Source organism: Dendrobates tinctorius, unplaced genomic scaffold, assembly GCF_039654945.1.
Source record: "Dendrobates tinctorius isolate UK_male_01 unplaced genomic scaffold, ASM3965494v1 ptg000028l, whole genome shotgun sequence".
In the NCBI taxonomy this organism is placed as follows: domain Eukaryota; kingdom Metazoa; phylum Chordata; class Amphibia; order Anura; family Dendrobatidae; genus Dendrobates; species Dendrobates tinctorius.
In genome coordinates this window covers 100,139,699-100,149,330 of record NW_027361696.1, presented here as the reverse complement: position 1 = coordinate 100,149,330, position 9,632 = coordinate 100,139,699, and the positions used below count along the sequence as shown (strand labels likewise).

Here is a 9,632-nt window from a genome sequence, read left to right as displayed (position 1 = left end):
TGTGACTCTAAGAGCATCATTTCCATCCACAGCCAATCTTCACAACAGTGAGTAACGTTATCTATCCTTTTTGGCTGTTTGTATTTGCATTTGCATTATATTTTTTAGAGATCCATTACCATTTTCAGTTGGTTGTATTTTCAGTACACAGTGCTTTAAGCGAGGCCACTTTCTGTTTAGTTTCTTTTCCATATAAGGTGAGGCCCATACAAGACCCTCATCAGTCAGGAGATGAATGATGAAAAGAACCATTTTCCTATCAGAGGTAAATGGAGATGGTTGCATCTGGAAATAGATACAACATTGATTAAGGAATCCACGATAATCATAACGATCCCCACTAAACTTTGGAGGCAGCAGCATGCGTGCGTTTGATTCCGATCCTGAGTTGTGCAAATCCAGAAGTTGCCTCTGTAACTCAGTAATTTCCTTTTGCTAATCCAACATCTGTTTTTGCAACTTAGAAAATTTTTCTTTGTACGTGGCACCAAAATTCTGAAGTTCTTTAACTTGTTGCATCAGTTGGGCTTCAACAGAATCCATTTTGTGTGCAAGTTTATTCTGTTATGGACTGACTTGAGTTGGAGTTGTGATATTGCAACCACTAGGGGCAGCACCAGCAGGTATCGTTGTTAGGATATAGCCAGAGGACGGTGCACAGAGCAGCAGTGTATTTGGGAGGATGAGCAGGAACTGTTGTCAGGATAAAGCAAGAGGTCAGTACATGGAGCAGCAGTAACATCTTGAGGATAAGCATATAGAAGTGATTTGAACCGGCTCTGAAAATATATTTTCTTGTACATGGCAGCAACAAAATCTAGAGGAATGCACATAACAATGCCAACCTTGATGAATTTCTGAGTACAAATCACCATAATAAAACATGAATCAGTCAATGAGTGCATGAAAAAAGCAGCAGCAAGGTTTAGAATTTCTAAGGCAATAATCCCTGACTACATGCTGTCTATGACTATATGCTATCCCTACTGCCGCACCTCACCGTAGGTGAATTGCAGATAAGAGCGGTATTATGGTAAAATATAGAAGGGATTTGAAGCAGCCTTGAAAAGATATTTTCTTGTACATGACAGCAACAAATTGGAGGAATGCAAGTAACACTGCCAGCTTTGATAAATATAAAAAACAACACCATATGGAACCAATTGATATATATCCCAAAAGAGTCACCCACTTTGTAGTGTCGACTCAATGGGAATAGAAAGTGGACACTCCAGCATAACATATTACACAGAGAAAAATGGAGTACGAGTCCAATATCATGAAAAAATAACAAGATTTATTAAACATATAGTGGTACTGACAAATTACATACATATATGACAAAATGAAGGATCAGATAATATCCGCTGCTTTAGTCCTACAGATTCCAATATAAAGTGCTAAGTGCTTACGATGGATATGGGCCATATATTAGGGATTAAAAAGTGTAGAGAGATCATAACAGGTGCGCATCCTGAAAAAACTCCCACTATCCCATGCAATAGTGCTTACCCATATTGAACTCCACCAGGACAGTAAGCAGCGCCACCACCGACACGCGTTTCGCCTCTTTCTCAAGGTGCCATGATGTGTTGTGTAAGGGACCGGGTTATATATCCTGCTGGCAGGTGCTCAATCATGCGGCGCGTGTGTCCGGTATCCTGCCCCGGAAACTGCATCACCACCGGCGACAGCGTAGCGCCGCACATCAGAAGACGACACTGTGACGTCACTGAACCGCAAGCGTCACTGGTGCGCCTCAGCAATGCTCCACGGGCACATACCGCAGACATGCGCACTAGAGCCACAATCTCAGCAATACATCTAAGGAGGGGAAAATGGATCCTGAAAGTGGTGACTGTGCAGAGTGAATATGTGTATGTACGAATACTAAAATATTGCATAAATACAATTTAATAACATCTATAGCGTTACTTATAAATGTGAAACATTAGTGATCAATTAAATATTAATCCATTATAATAGACTTTTATGTGATTACATTATCCACTATGTAATTTTTAAAAAGTGCATGTGAAGTACTTCAAAAGAAGTACACGCATACTAAAACAAGACATATGTGACATATGTATGTGAATTATATAGTACACCAACGTTAATATATTATAATTTTTATCTTTTTTTCTTCTTTATTCCTTTTCTTCAATTTTTCTTTCCTTTTTAACTTTTTGTCCTATTCACCCAACTTGATATGATGTTCTTGAGCCAAGGAAATAACACCAAGGATCCCTCCAGATCTTCCCCACTCAAACGTCCTAGAAATGTATGGTGTCCAATTAAAAGATAACTGAATAAGGAAAACAAAACAATACAATAAACATACATACATACATATATAAGTACAAAGCACAAAAAATACTAATGTCACAACACAATATTTACAAAAATGAGCTAAAACTCAACTGCTCATTAAGTCCAGCCGGTGTAACGGTATCAAGAACCGTGATCCACCGGCATTCCCTTTGAGCTAACGCACGTTTGGTGTCACCCCCCCTTATTCCCGCACGGATCCTGTCAATACCCCACGCTTGTAGCCCATTCGGATCACATTTGTGTTTCAACCGAAAGTGTCTAGGAATGGGTTTGAGACCACTAACATCCTCCACTTCACGGGCGGCCATTATATCTCTCACATGTTCTCTTATGCGGACACGTAGTTCGCGTGTAGTTAGTCCAACATATATTAGCCCACACGGGCAAACTGCATAATAAACCACATATGTGGTATTACATGTGATATAACCTCTGATTTTAAATTCTCGACGGCCATCCGATGAAGTGAACGATGTAGATCTCCTAAGATTTTTACATGCTAGGCACCCACCACATGGAAAAAATCCATTTCTGGGTGTGCCAGCCTGCAAAAAGTCTGTACTTTTAGTAGTATAATGACTTCTGACTAGCATATTCTTAAGGGTGTTACACCTCCGCGCAGTCATAAGGGGGCGTTCAGAAAGGCATTCACGTAGAATTGGATCAGTCCTCAGAACCGCCCAATGTCGATTCAAAATGGATCTCATCAGGTCCCATTTATGGTTGTACGTTGATATGTATCTTACATCTCCATCTGTTTTGGGTTTGGATTTTTTCCACCTGTTTCCCAAGAGATCAACCCTAGAGGACTTTTTAGCCCACCAGTAACCTCTCCTAATACATTTCCCACTATATCCTCTTTGGAAAAATCCTTCCCCAAGGTCCACCGCTTGTGCCTCAAATAAGGCATCAGTTGAACAAATCCTCCTGGCACGCAAAAATTGTCCGACTGGAATGGACCTGATCGTGGAATGCAGATGTGACGAGGATGCATGCAATAGGGCATTCACAGAAGTCTCCTTTCTATATGTCAGTATGGATAAAACCATCATCCTGTACTTTTAACATAACATCAAGAAATGTAATTTGACGATGGTGAAAGACATACGTGAGATGGCTATTGAAGCTGTTCCGGTTCAGAACACCCACAAAGTCATGTAATTCAGAGACAGGGCCTTGCCAGATGAATAAAACATCATCAATATATCTGACCCATCCTGCAATTTGGGGAGCGGCCTGTGCGCCATCCGAGAAAATCTCCCTCTCTCAATAACCCAAAAATAAATTTGCTGTGGTCCAAAAATACTTGCTCCAAACTCAGCCCCCACCCTTGGCATTCCACCAGGCCAAAAGGCAAGTCTAACACATCTTATTAATGGAACCTCATTATCCAGTGAAGGCACTTCCTTGGACAGAGACAACCAATGTTTTTCTTTAATTAGCTGGAGCAAATAGGCCTTTGAAGCTCTCCCCAGGGGGGCATAGACCCTGTGTCTCCAGCAATTATCACAGGGGTGTGAACTCTTGTGCAGCTATGAGCCAACTGGCTTCCTTTGTTTGACTCAGCCTGACATGTGGCACCACAAGTCTCAGGCTATACCAGCACAAGGCTGTGAAATATTGAATCTGGAAAATGACCTATAATAACAGAATGCAATACCTTTGAAGTCTAGTCGAGCACATAATTGGAATCGGCATTCCTTCCCCCACATGCCCGTACCCTGCTGCCACTGGTAGGGCTCTGCATTATTGAGTTATAACGCATAGCTACCAGGAATTACATACAGTAGGCATATTTGGTCTTCCTGCACAGATGAAATCCAGCAGAACCAAGTGCGTAGCCACCGTATTAGTTAGACCCTCGGGCGCAAAGATATGAGCATCCACGGTTCTGGACAGAAAACTATACTCTCAGATATTGGAGGAAGGAGGCTGCACAATAATAAGCAGCTCCTCATTTTGTTCTCAGTCATTCTACTGGCAGGAGGCCCGTTAGCTGACGTGGCCAGAGAATAACGTAACAAAGATTTGGACCTGTGATCCATCAGCGACTCCCTGTGGTCACATGCTACATAACACGGTAATTGCAATCTATCTGTACCCTACCCTGGTACTTCACTCATGACTGTATACTCATATATTTGCTCTTGTATATATATATGCCTGTATCTTTCTAGTGTGCCTTTCGGCGATTAAATATAAAATTAATCATGGGGTGCTCTTTTATTATTATACGCTACCCGTTTCTGACCTGATATAAGCCTGCTGTCGGACAGGGCTTATATCGAGAGAGGAACTGGTGGCAAGATACCGTACTGTGTTAATGAGGAGACCTGACAGTGACAGCCAGAAGGTTTATATATATATTCCCAGCCTGGACTGGTGATGTATATCCTTCCTCCCTGGGAGCGCCTCAATAACTCATACCTCTAAGGTAAGCCTTTTCGGCGACTATTTGTACTCGGTGCAGTTCCCTAACCTGGGGCAAGTGGTGGTGCCAGAGAGCCAATCCCTACTGGGTCCTTCTCTCCCATCCCCAGATTTGAATGAAGTTGACACACCCCTTCCCCTATGCTATCCATCACACTGTGGCCAATGTCTTAGCTGCCTGGTCCTGTCCTGTTTTTGCTGTTGTTTCCAGTGTTGCTACCGTCACCCTCGGGTCTGTATACCCAGGTATGAATCCTGTATCTTGAACTAGTACCTGTGTCTCACCTTGTCTGAATTAAGTCCTATTCCTGAACCTGTTTGTATCTTAGTCTAGAGCCTTCCCTACCCTGCTGTGTTTATCCTTAAGCCCCCTTTACATTTAGCGATGCACCAGCGATCCCGACCACGATACGACCCGGTCAGGATCGCTGGTGCATCGCTAAATGGTCGCTAGTGAGCTGCCAAACAGGCAGATCTCACAGTGACATAGCAACGCTGCAGTGGTCGTTACTTACCTTTCAGACGCGGCGATGATGACGTCCTCCCGCCCGCGTCCACGCATCGCTCGTCGGCGCCAGCAGGAAGCCCAGCAGGAAGCGGCCGACGAGAAATGGACGTGGATGATCTCGCGCGATCAGCGATAGCCAGCAGGCGAGCCGGTTGGAGGTAAGTATCACACATAGAGATATCGCTAACAATATCGCTGATGCGTCACAAAATCGGTGACGCTTTAGCATTATTGCTAGCGATATCGCTATGTGTAAAGCCCCCTTTATTCCTGCTCCTTAATCTCACAGTATCTGTACCAGCATCTATCTTTATTCGGTTGTCTCTGCACAATGTTTGTAACTTGGTGTACACTTCATACTTCATTTTAAGTACTTGTGTGAATCTAGTCCTGTCTGCTTCTAGTTTGGACATGGGGATCTGCTTCCGCTCTGCAGCTGCGGCTCTGCTCCTGTCCCGCATCCACGGCTCTGCTCCTGTCCTGCATCTGCAGCTCTGCTCCTGTCCCGCATCCGCGGCTCTGTTCCACATCTGCGACTCTGCTCCACATCCACGACTCTGCTTCACATCCACGGCTCTGCTCCTGCTCTGCATCTCCTTGTTTGTTCAGTCTGAACTGCGTCCTATTTGTTCCAATATTTGTTTCATACCCTTCTTTTGTCCCAGTCCTTCCTGAAAGTGTTCATAGGCTGAACTGGTTCCTACCTGTCCCTGTATCCCAGTCGTACCTGCCCTTGTCCCAGTCCTTCCTGAAACTGCTCCTAGTCTGAACTGGCTTCTTCCTGTTCCTGTATCCCAGTTGTACCTGCCTGTTTCCCAGTCCTTCCTAAAAGTGTTCCTGCTTGTCCAGTCTGACCTGGGTACTAATTGTCCCCAGTTCCCACTCGTACCTGCATGCGTCCCAGTCCTTCCCAGAACAGTTCCTGTCCGTCCAGTCTGAACTGGTTTCTTATTGTCCCCGTATCCCACTCGTACCTGCCAGGGTGTCAGCCATGCCCACCTGCCTGCCAGAGTGTCAGCTATACCCGCTTGCCTTCCAGAGTGTCAGCCATGCCCTCCTATGCTTGTCTGTCTACACATCAGCTGTCTACAGTACATGCCTGTGTGGCGCCCTGCGTCTTTGCCGCCACAAGAGGGTTAAATATGTACTGTTTTGTATGTGTTTTGTGAGCAGTGGGAGTTATGCTTTCTCTGTTAGAGACCACAACACACACACAATTCATCTCACTCCCTCACTTGTCTGAGGCTTAGAGCTTTGCAGATATACCCTAACTGGGAGGGGGAGGAGTTGAGAGTGGTTGTTCAGTGAAGAAGAAGGAGGAGAAGAACACTCTTGGAAGCCATTAGACATGTGCTCTATCCTGGAGTAGAGCTAAGAAGCATCAGGGAATCAGCCCCTGGACCATCCATGCTTTCAGAGCAGGGTGGTAAGCTGAGAGACTGTGCGGGATTATACAACCAACAGCTTCGTGTTTACCCCGGGAAAACTGCAGCGAACTAGGATTAGTGAAGAGGGAACTTGAGCAAGAGGGAACTTGAGCTGCCTCACACAGGACCCAAGCTGCATGTTGCCAAAGGGGAAATACACAGTGAGAAGAAGCTATACTGGAAGTTTCTAAACTCCCGGAAGCCTTGGTCCCTGAAGGGATTAGAATAGCAGGAAGCATACACTGAGTCACAAGCAGAGTGAAGGATAACTCCCATTTTGCAAAGCATACTGTAACCTGGTGAGAGTTGTAATAGCTCCTCTGAACTGCACCTGAACTACAGTAAATGATAAAATGACTTTCCTTGTCTCCTGCCTTATTACTCCGTGCCTTCCACTTCCATCACAATCTCTGGGGGTCGGCCCTGGTTGGAGAGGGTTAAACATCTGCACTGCCATCACCATCTACTCCCCCAGGGATCATCTGCAGTGCCGGCTATACTACATTCGAACACTCCAACTGGCGTCACGAATCACTACATAAACTTTATCCCCTTTCAATTCAACCCCTTTTACATGACCGCCTGAGGTCACGGACCGGGTTGAAGTTAACAGGCCCGGTACTGAGTATCTCTTTTGACCTGCGGTTTCACCTGCGGATTTTACAAAATCCGCGCGGATGAATCCGCACATAATCCGCAGCGTGTGCACACAGCCTATAACTAGAGAGGATGATATGTAATAAGGGGTGGTGTTATGCATAACAAAAGAGGAAGCTATATAACTAAGGATGGTGTTAAACTTAATAAGAGAGTACACTATATACGAAGTGACTGTGCTATACATAATAAGTGAGTACACTATATACTAAGGGACTGTGCTACACATAAGTGAGTACACTATATACTAAGGGAGTGTTCTGTACATAAAAAGTGACTACACTATATACTGAGGGATGGCGCTATACATAATAATTGAGTACACTGTATACTAAGAGGCTGTGCTATGTATAATAAGTGAGTACACTATATACTAAAGGAAAAAACATATGTTAAACATAATAAGCGATATTAACGTCTTCCTCCACTTCCCCCTGTTCCTAAATCCATTATAAATCCCACTTCCTCTCTTACCAATCCCCCACACCCCTCATTGTCCTCCTCCCCCCGTATCCCATTATTGCCCGCTCCCCCACCCCATCATTGCCTTCTCCTCAGCACCCCGTCATTGCCCTTTCCAACACCTCTATCATTGCTTTCTCCCCGCCACCCCATCATTGCCCATTCCACAACCTCCATCATTGCCTTCTCCCCCACCACCCCATCATTGCCCATTACACCACCGCCATCATTTCCTCCTTCCCATCACTCCCATTATTGCCCTTTCCACCGTCATTATCCTTTCCACTATCACCATCAATGCCATTTCCCCCACCACCCCCATCATTGCCCATTCACCACCTCCATCATTTCCTCCTCCCCCACCACCACCCATTATTGCCCTTTCCACCATGACCATCATTGTCCTTTCCACCACCACCATTGCCCATTCCACCAACTCCATCAGTTTTCTCCACCACCCCCATGATTTTCCTTTCCACCACCTCCATCATTGCTTTCTCCCCCACCACCCCCATCATTTCCTCCTCCCTCACCACCCCCATTATTGCCCTTTCCCCACAACCAACATTGTCCTTTCCACCACCCCATCATTGCCTTTTCCCCACCACACCCATCATTGCCTAATCCACCGCATCAATCATTGCTTTCTCCCCGTCACCCCATGATTGTCCTTTCCACCACCTCCATCATTGCTTTCTCACCCACCACCCCCATCATTGCACTCTTCTCCACTTACACACACAGACACACACAGCACCATTCACTTCTCTGCACACATGCACACACACACCACCACTCATCTCTACACACACACACAGCACCTCTCTGCACGCTCTAATGCAGGCACAGCGTCACTGTCCCCGACAGCTTCCTCTCTCTGGTACAGCTGCTGACTGCTGTGTGAGACAGGACGCACGGGCAGGAAAAAGGACAGATCGCTGCAGCTCTACTGTCATTTTCTCTTGTAGGTAGCGGAGCTGCAAGGATCTCTCCCTGCCCGCCACACATGAGGGCAATCTGGCTGGGAGACCCCCGGAGCCGGATAAATTAGTCAGATTGCCCTCATTATTTGCTGCCCCGCAGGGGCCCCCGGAGCTTCTAGGCCCCGATGCAGCCGCAGCGGCTGCACATGCGGTATGTCCACCCCTCTTTCCCTACTCAGAACAATTTGCAGGATTAAGAGCAAAATTAATATTATTAGCTCTGAGGAGGGATTTTGGTATGAGTTGCAGCAGAAAGAAAGTGCAATAACCCTATCCTGTCTTACACTATCCCTTCACCACAATCTCTCCCTAAGTGCTGCTTACAGCAGTATTAATAATGATTATAATTAGCCTTAAGAAGGATTGTTGTAGGTTAAAGAAATATATATGAATCCCTGCCTAAAACTCTACAGTTCTACAATTCTGTCCCTCGCTGAGTAACGAGCATATAGCGCACACTGATGCTCAAGCGAGTAACGATTAGTGACAAGCACGCTCCCTCATCACTAATTACCAACTGAATGACAGAAAATTAATGATTACTGCATCATTGTTGATCTACATTTCTGGTATGCATCCAAGATGGTATCTCTAGTTCATGATACCCCAGTTCATACATCGTCCATTGGGGTGTCAGGGATTGTCATTTGTGCAATGTAGACATCTTGAATTATGAAGATACTAACCTGTGGATACTCGTCCTTGCTACCTGTAAGCCTACCCTTCTTCCATCTTTTTCTCCCTTACAACTGATTTTATAGGGTATCCTCTCATTTGTCTATGCTTAGAAAAGCGATATGAGAGAAACAACAGCACTGGTGGAGGAGGAGG

At 45.3% G+C, this 9,632-nt stretch overlaps 1 long non-coding RNA gene across 1 annotated transcript; it reads right to left on the bottom strand.

Annotated features, from left to right (window-relative positions):
• Positions 1 to 1,280: 1,280 nt before the first annotated feature.
• On the bottom strand, positions 1,281 to 9,612 carry LOC141085654 (uncharacterized). Its single transcript, XR_012231347.1, has 2 exons — positions 9,488 to 9,612; positions 1,281 to 2,308 (listed from the first exon to the last, which is right to left on the bottom strand). It is a non-coding gene; the product is annotated as an uncharacterized lncRNA (long non-coding RNA).
• Positions 9,613 to 9,632: the final 20 nt, after the last annotated feature.